This window comes from Hevea brasiliensis, chromosome 9 (assembly GCF_030052815.1).
Source record: "Hevea brasiliensis isolate MT/VB/25A 57/8 chromosome 9, ASM3005281v1, whole genome shotgun sequence".
In the NCBI taxonomy this organism is placed as follows: domain Eukaryota; kingdom Viridiplantae; phylum Streptophyta; class Magnoliopsida; order Malpighiales; family Euphorbiaceae; genus Hevea; species Hevea brasiliensis.
This window is the reverse complement of record NC_079501.1, coordinates 36,648,168-36,662,072: the sequence shown is the minus strand read 5'-3', so window position 1 is coordinate 36,662,072 and position 13,905 is coordinate 36,648,168. Positions and strand designations below refer to the sequence as shown.

Here is a 13,905-nt window from a genome sequence, read left to right as displayed (position 1 = left end):
TAAAACCCTAACTATCAAAACCACATCTCATGCAACACCATGCAATTCAACTTCTCCTACATGCAAACTCATTAAGAACACTACTAGACAAGTTAATTCAATAAAAAATCATAAATCCCCAATTTCTCTCATGGCTGCTAAAATTTTGGTCTTTCAATTACTCATCATATTCTTTCAATTTCATGAGATTTCAACTTAGTTTAATATGCTAACAATACTTGAAGAAGGAAAGAAGCTTATATATTGCACTAACCTTGAATTGATCAAGTTTAACCTTGCTAGAACTTCAATTAACCCCTCTTTCTTGGGTGCCAATAGCTTGCTCAAGGTGTTGAATCAAATTTTTGTGAAAACAAGTATGGGTTTTAGGGTGAGAATAGAAGGAAAATCAAGCTAGAAAAATTGAAATGGTGGAAGAACACTAAGGAATTAGTTCGGCCATGGTGGATCAAGGAAGAAGAAGAAAAACTCATTTAATGAAACTTTGTCTTCTAATGGTAATATTTATCCATAAAGAAAAATTATAATAATTAATTTAAATTAATTTACTTTTTAACTTTTATACTAATTCCAACTATATCCCTTATTAAATTTCCATATATCTTCATATCTTTAATACATTTTCAAAATTTTAATGTTACTCATTTTAGTGGACATTTAGGTCAAAAGTTAACTCTAGGTGTCAAATGATCAAAATGCCCCTCATTGCATTCCTCATGTTATGATTGTCTTTACCGATTGACATAAATTTTTTTGTATTTCCTTGACATTTTTATTGTCATTTAAACCTCATAAATCCTTCAATTAAGTCCTAAATAAATGTCTCATAGGGTTTCCCATGAGTCTGGGATTGGCAACTATATTCACAGTCGCTTCCCGGTAGGGTTACCCATCGCCAGGACCTCGGCTCCTTTAACCTATTGGCATTTCATTTCTTTTATTCTTTTTTAATTTTTCTTGATCTTTATTCAATCAATTTATATCTCCTCACTCTAGTTTGAGTTTAGTTTCAGACATCCTGGCTCTCCGAACAGATGTTAGTCATCAAAACAATATAATGTATGGACTACCTAAAATGAGGGCATTACAGTACAAGTCCTATATAGTTGACAGGGTTAACAGTATGACTTGGTCTCAGTTTATGGCAAAGTTTACCAATTAAGCTTTTCTAAAAAGCTCTAGGGAACTAAAGGTGGTGGAGTTTAAGCAGTTGAGATAGACTGCTGATATGAGTGTTGATGAGCATACAGACAAGTTTATTTATCTTCTTCAATATGGGCCTGGAGTATGATACTAATAAGAAAAAAGTGAAGAGGTATACTCAAAGATTGCACTCTAAATACTTGTTGATTTTGGCTGTAGAAACCCACAGTTTCCATTCTGTAGTAGATGTTATAAGAAAGATGGAAGCTAGGGCTATCATTAAAGGGAGTCTGGAGCTAAAAAGTACAAAAATTGAGTAATCTATAATTCCTAAGGCTATAGATGCAAGGAGGTTTAGTCACTTAATAATACTATTTCCTCATTCAGAAGTAAAAAAGATAAAGGATAGAAATTTTGTAAGAAGCAAAAGAAGAATAAATTCTAGAGCAAAATTAAGTCAGGCCTTAGGGTGGAAAGCGAATCTAGTTCAGGATTGGATACCTCTGGTTGTGTCAAATGCGGGAAGCCTCACTAAGGAGTTTGTAGGTTTCGAACCTCCTAATGTTGCAATTATGTCAGGAGGGGTACATGTCCAAGGAGTGTCCCAATATGGAAAGGGTGGCTTCATAGCAGTAGTCTGGGTTAGGTAGTGTGGCTCAATCGATAGCGAGATAGATTTCTATGGGCCCCTCATCTAGAAGGGATGAGGTAAAAGACATGATTCTTCTTCCTCTATAGCAGGCTCACAAAGGAGGGGTTCGATGGCACTACCTTGAATCTTTACTATGACACAATAGGAAGCCAACATCTCTAATACCGTGGTGTCAAGTACCCTTTACATTAGAAATTTCAATGTGCATGTTTTGATTGATTCTGGTGCATCTTATTCTTTTGTTAGGTCTGAAGCAATCCTAAGATTGTGTTTAGTATTTTCGAGTCTGCAATGTCTATTGCTTGTTAGTGGGCCCAAGTGTGATCCTTCAGTGACGAAGATGATCTGTTATGCCTGTTTAATGATGGTGGAGGATAAATATTTTTCAGCTGACCTGGTGGTCCTAGAATTGATGGATTTTGATGTCATTTTAGGGATGGATTGGCTATCAGCCAATTATGCCACCTTAGACCATAGGAACAAGGTAGTAAGGTTCAAAGGACAGGATGGGTCAGAGGTAGTTTTTTAGGGAGATCAAACATCATCAGTGAAGGGGATGATCTCAGCAATGCAAGCTAAAAAGATGCTCCAAAAAGGATGTAGAGGGTTTTTAGCGCATGTTAGAGAGGTTATGGATAACAGAAAAGGACCAAGATCAATTCCTGTGGTAAGAGAATTTTCAGATGTATTTCTAGAAGAACTACCTGGGTTGCCACCTGAGAGGGAGATAAATTTTGAGATTGATCTCGTATCGGGTACTAAGCCCATATCTATTCCTCCTTATAGGATGACTCCTATAAAGTTTAAAGAGTAAAAAGAACAACTGTAGAAATTAGTGGATAAGGGATTCATTCGACAGAGTACCTCCCCTTAGGGTGCTCTAATACTGTTTATAAGGAAGAATAATGGATCCATGAGGCTATGCATTGACTATAGGCAGTTGAACAAGGTCACTATGAAGAAAAAGTGTCCTCTGCCTTGTATTGATGACTTTTTTTATCAACTAGCCAAAGATAGTTGTATTTTAAAGATAGATTTAAGGTCTAAATATCACCAATTGAGGATTGAGGAGTCAGATATTCCGAAAATTGCCTTTCGGACCATATATGGGCATTATGAGTTTCTTGTGATGCTGTTTGGGTTAACCAATGCCCTAGCTACATTCATGGATCTCATGAATAGGGTGTTCAGGCCTATCTAGATCGCTTTGTGATTGTCTTTATTGATGACATACTAGTGTACTCTAGAAGTCTTGAAAAGCATGCACAACATCTAAGAATGGCTCTTCAAATGTTGAGGGAGCATCAATTGTATGCCAAGTTCTCTAAGTGTGAGTTTTGGCTAAATAGTATATCTTTCTTAGGACATGTAGTGTTAGAGAATGGAATTGAAGTGGAACCTAAGAAGGTTGAAGTAGTGGCAGATTATCCGAGGCTGATTACAATGACTGAGATCAAGAGTTTCCTAGGCTTGGCATGCTGCTGTAGAATATTTGTACTTTATTTCTCCAAGATAGTTGCTCTAATACTAGGATAACCTAAAAGAATAAGAAGTTCAAATAGAGTAATGAATGTGAGGATAGCTTTGAGAATCTTGAGGAGTGTCTGATTTCAGCACTAATACTGGCCTTGCCTATAGGCAATGAAGATTTCATTATTTACTGTGATGCCTCCAAAATGGATTTGGGATGTGTTCTTGTATAGAATGGAAGACTAATAGCTTATGCTTCAAGATAGTTAAAGAAGCATGAAGCTAATTATCCCACTCATAACTTAGAGATGGCAGTCACAGTCTTTACCCTAAAGATGTGGAGACATTATCTTTATGGAGCAAAATGTGAGATCTTCACAGGCCACAAGAGTTTCCAGTACATCTTTAAGCAAAAAGAGTTGAATCTTAGACAGAGGAGATGGGTAAAATTGTTTAGTGATTATGATTGTACAATCTAGTACCATATGGGAAAGGCAAATGTTATTGCAGATGCCCTCAGCCAGAAAATCATTTAACAGTTTGGCTCATATATCCATGGAAAGGTAGCCTATCTTAAAGGAATTGCACCTACTAATTATAGAAGGGATGCAATCAGAGTTATCAGTTAAAGGTACCTAGAAAGCTCAAATGAAAGTGACACCAATGTACCTAAGGCAAATAGCAGAGAAACAATATGAAAACCTTGAGTTGATAAAGATAGCGAAAGTAGTACAAAAAGGTAAGATCAGTAAGTTCCATTTCAATGGAAAAAGAGTGATAAGTATGGCAATAGGTTGTATGTACCAAATGACGTCAAACTCAAGGGAGACATTATGAAAGAAGCTCATAATATTAGGTATAGTGTGCACCCTAGAGCCACTAAAATGTATCAAGATTTAAAGAAGGTATATTGGTGATTTTCCATGAAGAAGGAAATTCCACAATTTGTGTCTACTTATAAGATCTGTCAGAGAGTGAAGCTAATAATGTTAGGTATAGTGTGCACCCTAGAGCCACTAAAATGTATCAAGATTTAAAGAAGGTATATTGGTGATTTTCCATGAAGAAGGAAATTCCACAATTTGTGTCTACTTATAAGATCTGTCAGAGAGTGAAGCTAAAGCATCAAAAGCTAGCGAAAATGCTCAACCCACTACCATTCCAGAGTAGAAATGGGAAAATGTGGCCATGGACTTTGTGAGGTTACCAATAGCCTTCAACTGACATGACTCGATGGGGTTTATAATAGATAGGTTGAGAAGATAGCTCACTTCATTCCTGTTAGAGCTAACTATTTTATGGATAAGTTGGCTCAAGTTTATGTGGCAGAGATAATAAGGTTGTATGGAGCTCTAGTGACAATAGTCTCTGACAGAGGACCATAGTTCACATCAAGGTTTTAGCACTATCTTCAAAACGAGTTAAGCACCAGGTTAGACTTCAGCACGGCTTTTCATCTTTAGACAGATGGACAGTCAGAAAGCCCTAAAATAGAGTATCCCAAACAAATGTATTAATCAATAACTAGGCCCCATGAGTATGATATATCATTATCCACTAACATGCTAACACAAATATCATTTTTAAAAGAAAAGGAAAAAAAAAAGCTAACATAAATAAGGATGAAGAGTTTTTAGTTCTAAATCATGTTTTTTTTTTTTTTTTTTAGTTAAAACATATTCTTACATATTTCATGGATCTAAATAATACTTCACATCCTAGATAAAGCTCTCAAAAGAAAAGAATTCATGAACTAATATTGCCAACAACTGAAAAATATCAAGATTATTCATAGAATAGTGATATTTAAGGAAATTTAAGATGATAATTTTTTTTTTAAAAAAAAATGTATATTCTTCGTTCAAGTTCTGTGGTACCCTTGGAAAAAAAGGCATAAATTATTATCTACATTCCACAATAGAAAGAAGTGCAACTTGAAACATTAATAACTCTATTGGGGCACATGTTGCATAATGAAAACCTATGTAAAATATAAATTAAAATAAGTACATCTCACAAGTCACAAAATCACAGCCTTTTGTGAAAGCATGCAATAATATTAATGTATCATATCCAAATATTGTAGAAAAAAATTATTTTTTTTGTACTTTTTCTCATTGCAGAAGAAATAATACATATAAACATCCATCATCTCATCATAAGTTCTTAGCTCATGTTGTACTAGTAGCTCAATTCCTAAACTAAGGTTATGTAGTCTACAAAATTACTAGTTCCTAGCTTGGTAGATTTTGAGGACCCCATAATTTGCCACTAAGGAAACGGATAATTAAGCTATAAGGCATGCAAACACTTGCAAATTGTTCATTAAATATACCATTCCCTAGAAATTTTTACATGTGCTTTTCAATTTTAGGAAACATGGAACTTGTAACACAACATCATTCTTCCCTCAATGTTCTCTTTTCCTTTGAATTACCTCTTCTCCATCTTTGCTTCTCATCCAGGACTTACTTGAAACTAACAATTTCAATATATTGATTTTGATTCTTTTAATCAATCATTGAGATCTTACAACCTAAAGCCAGCTTAAGGAATAAAATTGCTTGAAAAATTTAAATACGATAAATCAATCAATGATTAACCACTTACATCATGGCTAAGCCTAGCTAACAACATCTACAACTTCTCCCTCCACATTAATACCAATTGCAACGAAAAAAAATTTCTCAATAGAAAAAATTTTAAGGGAAAAAGATCATTTTATTTAAAAAAAGAAAATAGAGCACACCATCCATAAACATCATAGAACTAACCCAAAGAAACGACTACAAGTAACAATGGAAAAACCTCACAAAATGAACAATGACATAAAAGTCTCAAACAGGAAAAGTAAACAAAAACTCAAGAAATTAGATATCCAAAAAGAAAGGGACATGAAACGGCTCATTATTCGAGTTTCGTATGGAGTCACACCTCAATTTCAAAAAGCAAGGTTATTTCCTTGTGAACCTCAAATTCTATCCATGATGCCTTTGCAAAATGGGTGTTGAATATTAACCTATAAATTAAGATTTTGTATTTTGTCTCATTTCCTGCAATTCTTAGGGACTTGATTGCAGACGAAGAGATAAGAGAGTGAAAGGAAGGAGCTTGGAGAGTAGTTCTTAAGCGTTATGTTTTTGCCTTTCTAGAATTTAGCATTCATTTTGTTTATGTTTTGATAAGGTGGAGGTAAAAACAAGGCACTCTAGACATGCAAGTATCTTTTTTATTTAATAGCGACAGTAAGTCAAATTAAATAGTGATAGGATATTTTACCCTTCTTAAAAACATATAATTTTGTCTAAATTAAGCAATGGGCAATAGATTTGATTCCTAATATCACCCTAATATTTGACCTCACTTAATTTTAAAAAATAAAAATTTCCTATATATTTTGCATTAAATTTCCCATATAAAATTTAAAAAGTTATTTAATAAATTTAAATTTATTGAACACTTCATTCTAAATGCCTATTATTTAAATATTTTAAAATAAATAATAAAATCTAAAAAAATAAAATTTTATCTACTAAAACTCTAATACAACAGTCTCTATTTTTTTAGCTAACTCTTCCTTTATAACTTCACCTATTCTCTTTCTCATATTCACACAAGCACAATTTTCTCTCATTCTCGTCTTTCTTTTTTTTTTTTTTTTTCTTATCATTCTCTACTAATTGGCTTTGTATTTTCTTTCTCTTTTCGTTTATGTGTCAACAAAACTAAGTGCACAAACTTAATGTCATAAAACAAATTTTATTTTCTATTTTATAATTCATATTCTATTATTCTATTGAATAATCAAGAATTAATTATCAAGTGTATTTTAATCATAGATAAATTTTATTTATTTAATTTTGCAATCAATCGGTAAATTGGCATTTGTTAATTTTCTACAAGAAAAATGACTCACAAGTAAACAAAACAATTTAATTTAATCTTATATTGTTTAGGTATCTTTATTTTATATTTAGTAGATTAATAATTATTCTATTCAATTTTTTTAAAAAAAATTATTCTACTCAATTATTGATATATATTGAAAATTTATATCTATTATTATATTATTTTCTTTCAAAGTAGATAATTTATTATTGTATATAATATTTTATCTTTACATTGGGCAAAATAAAATTTTTTTATCCCATTCATTCAATTTCTTGGCTCCACCCTTGCTTGTAGTGTTAGTATAGCTTGAGCCACGCAAAGGTATAGCTGATCGCTACCTAACAAAAACTTTTGGAGAACAGTACAGGCAGCTTGGATCCTTGAGGTGACAGAAGCAAGAGAGAGTTGACTTTGTTTTGTCGTGTTTGCTAATGCGTATTGCCTTTTCAGTCATCATTCTACAAAGCTTTTGAGTACTGGCTGCACCCAGCAACATGAATTAATAGTTTACATGGATCTGTCCCTCTTTTTGCCCATTATAAATCCAACACATCACCCCTCTCTCTAACCTTATCATTCACCACAACGATTTCCCATGGCTGGTTCTCAGACCAAAGCCATAGCTCTCATTCTTCTACTCATCTTCATGGATTTATCCACAGGTCAGACAGTTCTGTCCAGATTAGTTATATATATACTTCTTGCTTACAGGATATTCATTAATAAGTAACATATGTTTTCCATTTTATTCTGTTGTAGGCCAAGTTATGGGAGTTGCACAAGGCATGAGTTATGCAAATCCACAAGGTGATGAGGTAATTAAATGAATTATTATTATTATTATTATTATTATTATTATTATTATTATTATAAATAAGAATAATCTATGAGGTGATAACCAATGTTAAAAAGATTACTGCACTCTGGTGCTATCTGTCACGGGACGGGAGTCTAGAATTTGGTGTTGATAAACTCCCAGTCCGTGACATATCTCATGGAGTATGGTTGTTTGCAGGCCATTACTATTCATATGAAGAAGATGAGAAAGCTCATAGAGATAGATGCTACGTTGGACTATGAACCTGGAAAACATAATTCCAAACATGAACCACCGAAGACTTGAAAAGCTGGTGATGGCAACCGCAGATATCTATATCTACTTTGCCCAAGCATCAATGCCGTAAGCCATAAGAGCTTCACTGCAGCAATAATAATAATAATAATAATAATAATAATAATAATAATAATAATATATGTTCTTGCTTTGGAAAGAGCATAGACTAGCAAGGAGCTCAATGATAGTTTATAAGATTATGAGAGCTTGTACTGTATTTTACAGTGGATGGATTAATATAAATAAATGTATAGAATCTTGGTCGTTAATTATCCCCTTCTATTAATTAATATATTTATCATCATTTATTAATAAGTGAATCCATTAATTCAATGTTAAGTTTGTATATTTTGGTAATAGGCTAGATGAATACGAGTGAAACTTGTTATTTTGATGAATGGAGTCTGAAGGTGGAGAATGAGTTCTAGCCCTCTAATCCCACAACCATCATAAAATTTACCATTATGTCCCTTGTGGTAGGCCTTAGCCATACCGGTAACAGGAGAGAAAAACTGAAAGGAGGAGATACAGTAGTAGTAGTAGCAGTGAGGAGAGATCCTCATTCGAAGCTTTTCTATCAGCTCCTTTATTGGTAGCCTGTCCCTAGTGACCTAAATGCTAAATCCAATCCCTTAATCTCTCTATCTCTCTCTCTGATTTCTTTCTCTACAACTCTTTAATCGATCTCCGATCGCAAAGCAAAACAAAAGAGACGATGCCGGGTCTTGCCTCGCCAAGACACCACCCAAGGCACTCCCTCTCCGCATCTCCGTACTCGATATCCAATTGCAATCTCAGTCTCAAACACGACCCAAACCCGCTGTTCCTAGAACGCCCAACAAGAAGCCTCCGTCTCCATCCCCTTTCCCAGGTAAACCATCCCCTACACGCTCCGTAAGAAATCCCCCGTCAGACTCCCTTAACCCGCTTTTTCTCTCTGACGCCTCCCTCGACAACCCGGATATCGGTCCTTTCCTTCTCAAGTTCGCCCGCGATACCATTGCCTTCGGGGAGGGTCCTAGTAAGGCTCTTGATTACGCACTTCGTGCGTCTAAGTCGTTTGAGCGATGTGCCGTCGATGGGGAACCGAGTTTGGACCTCGTTATGAGCCTTCACGTGCTGGCTGCTATTTATTGCAGTCTAGGAAGGTTCGACGAGGCTGTGCCGGCTCTCGAGTTACTGTGCCGGATTTGACTAGAGGCATGGATCACGTGCTCGCGGCGTTTTCTGTGTTTATGCAGTTGGGGGATACGTACTCGATGCTTGGACAGGTCGATATGTCGATGCCGCCTACGAGGAGTGGCTCAAAATTCAGATGGAAGCTTTGGGAGAGACCGATCCCAGAGTTGGCAAGACTTGGAGGGCGTTTGTTTTGCTTGTAAGTAGCCAGTATTTAGTTATTCTAATACCGTGGTGACTAGTATGACTATTTGAAGTAATTTTATCGCAATGTGAGTTATTTTGGATAAATTTTTAGCTTAAATTTTGCTGTTGTAAGGTAAATTAGGAAATTTTCTGGTATGAAATCTGCTTTCTGAAAACGTTGCCGTTTTTATATTCTTATTTATACCAACAGCTCTCCCTTCCCTTCCTCATGTTTTGGCTTTTTGTATCTGAATAGGGAATTGGTCTTTTTATTATTATTATTATTATTATTATTATTATTATTATTATTATTATTATTAGGGTTTATAGTTTTGGGTCATTTTAGGGTTTGCCTAAGAATTGGATGAAATTTCAATATTGATTATGATTTAGTTCTTCGTTGTTTCGGTTACGGTTCAATACCATTTTTTATTCGACACGATTTTGGTTTAATTCTCTGTTATTCAAATAATTTTATGTAATTATTTATTTAAAAGTCATACTTAAATTAATATTTAAGTTTTGAATTTAGTTATTAATACATAATATATCATATAATTTATCTTTTAACTATTTCTAAATTATATAATCTTTAATTATAAAGAGCATATATAATTTAGGATAAATATATTATATGATATAATAATATAAATATATCATATAATATATATGTTTTAACTATTTATTAATTATGTAATACTTAACTATAAGATACAAATATAATTAAGAATTAACATATATATAATACAGTAATACATTTATAATTAAATTATAAGGTAATTTAATATTAACTAAAATTATTTAAAAAATATAGAGAAATGAAAAGTATTAATTCATAATTATATATACATATATAAATATATATAATTATATTAAAAGTATTAATACATTTAAAAAAATATATAGAAAAGTATATGTATAAATTTAGTTCTCGATTCGGTTCCACTTCAGTACAATTTCGATTCGATTTCGGTACGATTCCGATTAGGTTCTTAGTGAAGAACTATAACCGAATCAAAGTATAAAAAAAAAAAAAGAAACTTCATATTAGTACGATTCTTGTATGTTCGATACAATTCTTCAGTTCGATTAGGTTCTTATGAACCATGCACAGCCCTAATTATTATTATTATTATTATTATTGTTAGAAAACTGAATTTGTGTGAAATTCAGGTTGATGACATAAAAGTCTTAGTCAATGAGTTTATTGTATGTTGTTGGATGTAGATGTTTGTGTTTGTCCGTTTGTTTAATAGTTCCCGTATGTGAAATCCATTCTCTTAACATTCATGTGTATTTTCATGCATTTATGCATGTGTAGTTCAATATCACTCTACCTGAACATGCAAGTGGATGCATGGTTTACGGTGGATCAATTTCGAGGTTGAAGCAAGATGTTTGGCTTGAGAGATTGTTGTTAATCTGAACATTGGATAGAAAATTGGGGTCCATTTCTTTGAATTTATTTACCCAATGATTAGTAAATTGAAGAATTATGTGACCGCATGATGCTAGAAAATTTAAATGTATTTAGTATTTACTATTTTCTCTTCGGATATTTTAAATGATGCATTAGTATCTTCCATCTTAAGTTATCTGCATATGATAATTATAATATAATTATGACGAGTGTGCTTATTCGCCTTTTGTTTTAAATTCAATTTGCGTAAATTTATTTGGAAAATGGTAGGTACCTAGCTGAGGCTAATTTTCAAGACATGAACTTTGATAAAGCAGAAGAATTGTGCAAGAAAACCCTTGAAATCCATTTTGCACATTGTGAATCAGCATCTAGGCAGCTGACCGTCGACTAATGGCCCTCGTTTGCCAGGCAAAGGGAGATTATGAATCAGCTCTTGAGCACCTTGTCTTGCCAGCATGGCAATGATTGCAAATGGACAAGAGAATGAAGTTGCTGCTATTGATGTCAGCATTGGAAACAGTTATATGTCTCTGTGCCGCTTTGATGAGGCCATCTTCTCTTATCAAAAGGCACTCACTGTTTTCAAATAATCAAAGGGTGACAACCACCCTTCAGTTGCCTCTGTCTTTGTACGCCTTGCTGACTTACATAACAGGACAGGTAAGCTCATAGAATCAAAATCTTATTGTGAAAATGCTGAGGATATATGCAAAAATTGTGCCTGGAACCACAGCAGAAGAGATTGCTGGTGGGTTGACTGAGATTTCAGCCATTTATGAGTATGTAGATGAACCTGAGGAGGCATTGAAGCTCTTGCAGAAGGCAATGAAGTTGTTGGAGGATAAACCAGGACAGCAAAGCACTATTGCAGGAATAGAAGCAGTTGATAGATATGAAGCAGCAAGAAACTCTTTTGAGAGTGCTGTAGCACAACTTAGAGCTAGTGGGGAGAGGAAGTCAGCCTTCTTTGTTGTTGTCCTGAATCAGATGGAACTGGCTTGTGTGCAGCTGTTCAAGATAGATGAGGCTGCTGAGTTGTTTGAAGAAGCAAGAGGGGTACTGGAACACGAGTGTGGCCCCTGTAATCAAGATACCATCGAAGTATATGGCAATCTTGCTGCAACCAATGACGCTATGGGGAGGTAATATATCTTTATATGGCTCAACTTTTACTTGAACTAGCAGCTTATGGTCGTTGTGTTTGAATTTTCCACATTAGGACTTCCTCTTGTTCCTGGAGAGGAATTCTACTTGGAAGAATTTTGATCTTGTGGTTTGATTGTGTTATTACTTTCATATTGTCCTTCCACCTATCTCCTTTGTATTTGATTAGATGAAATATTTTTATAGTGGAGTTTTAGGCTCTCCAGGTTTGACTGAATCTTTGAAATGTGTACTTTTTAGTTTCTCATAGCTTATGATAGACGACATTGCGGATAAATCTTGTAATGGTAAAACTGCATTTCGTCAAAGCATTGTGTGGCTAATTGGTTTTCTTATTATTCATTAGATATTCTTGATGTTCATCACTTGTAATCAAGTAATGCACCTGCCAATTCTAATCGGAGTTGTTAAATATGTTTAGAAGTCTGGGACTGATTAAAGCTGAGGCTTCCTTTACTTCTTTTGATGTTTCAGCTTCATTACAGGGTAGAAGATGCAATTGAGATCTTGGAATATGTTCTTAAATTAAGAGAGGAAAACCTTGGGATTGCAAATCCTGATTTCGAATATGAGAAGAATAGGCTGGCTGAGCTTCTGAAAGAATTTGGCAGGGCTCGTAACAAAAATGCAAAATCACTGGAAAATCTCATAGATAACAACTTGAAGAGGACCAAGAAAGAGTCAACAAAGTGGTGACCTGGCCTAGGTTTTAGAATTGGAGCATCTATTAATTTCCCATATTTGTCTACACGTGCACATTCTGTAACATAGAAGATCATGTATAGTGTCAATGTTGTAATCTGGTGCGTTTCTCTGTATCTTGAGCTTTGAAATCTTGATTTGTCTGCCACGTTTAATTGTTTTTGTTGTCTGTCTGTTGGGGGTCGAAATTGCACCATCCATCCTTATTTTATTGTTTGTCTGTTTTATTTCAATCACTCAATTTTAATTTATTAAAATAAAATTTTATAATTTTAATTTTGTTTCAAAATGTTTCTATAATATATAATAGTAGGCTTTCGAGTTATTTTTTTAACTAACACTAAATTAACATTTAATCAAAATAAATTTATAAATTATTATCTATTATTTTTTATTTTTTATATAAAAACTAAAATATTAATAAATATCACATATTAATAAAATATTATTTTAAAATATAAAATTTATTATTATTATTTTGCCACGTTACAAATTATATTTTTAATTAATAATAAATAACATATAATTAATAATTTTATTAATAAATTTAATTAAGTTAAAATAATTTTATTAATAATAATTATTAATTAATTTAATCATAAAAGGAAAAAAAATGAGAGTAAAAGAGTAATTTTTATATTTTTAATCTAGAATCTACTATTGCAGATCATGAGGACTATTTTTGAAATAAAATTAAAATTGAAAGATTTTATTTTAACAAATTGAAATTAAGTAACTTATATAAAATATCTATATAAATTAATAGAGGGTTGGTTGCAATTTACCCGTTTATTGGGATATAAAAGTTATGCACGAGGTGAAGAAGAATGTTCATTTGAGCAAATATATTTTGAAGAATGTTCTTCATTAAAGCTCCTTATTCTATGTCTTCTAAAGTTCTAATTATAGGAAAATTAAACTCAATTTTGTCGTGGACTCATGTTACAATTTATTTATATTTATATATAAATGTCAGAAGGG

General features: G+C 33.2%; 1 pseudogene; it reads left to right on the top strand.

The window, feature by feature from the left end:
- Window positions 1-8,644: 8,644 nt before the first annotated feature.
- On the top strand, window positions 8,645-13,086 carry LOC110647776 (protein KINESIN LIGHT CHAIN-RELATED 1-like; annotated as a pseudogene).
- Window positions 13,087-13,905: the final 819 nt, after the last annotated feature.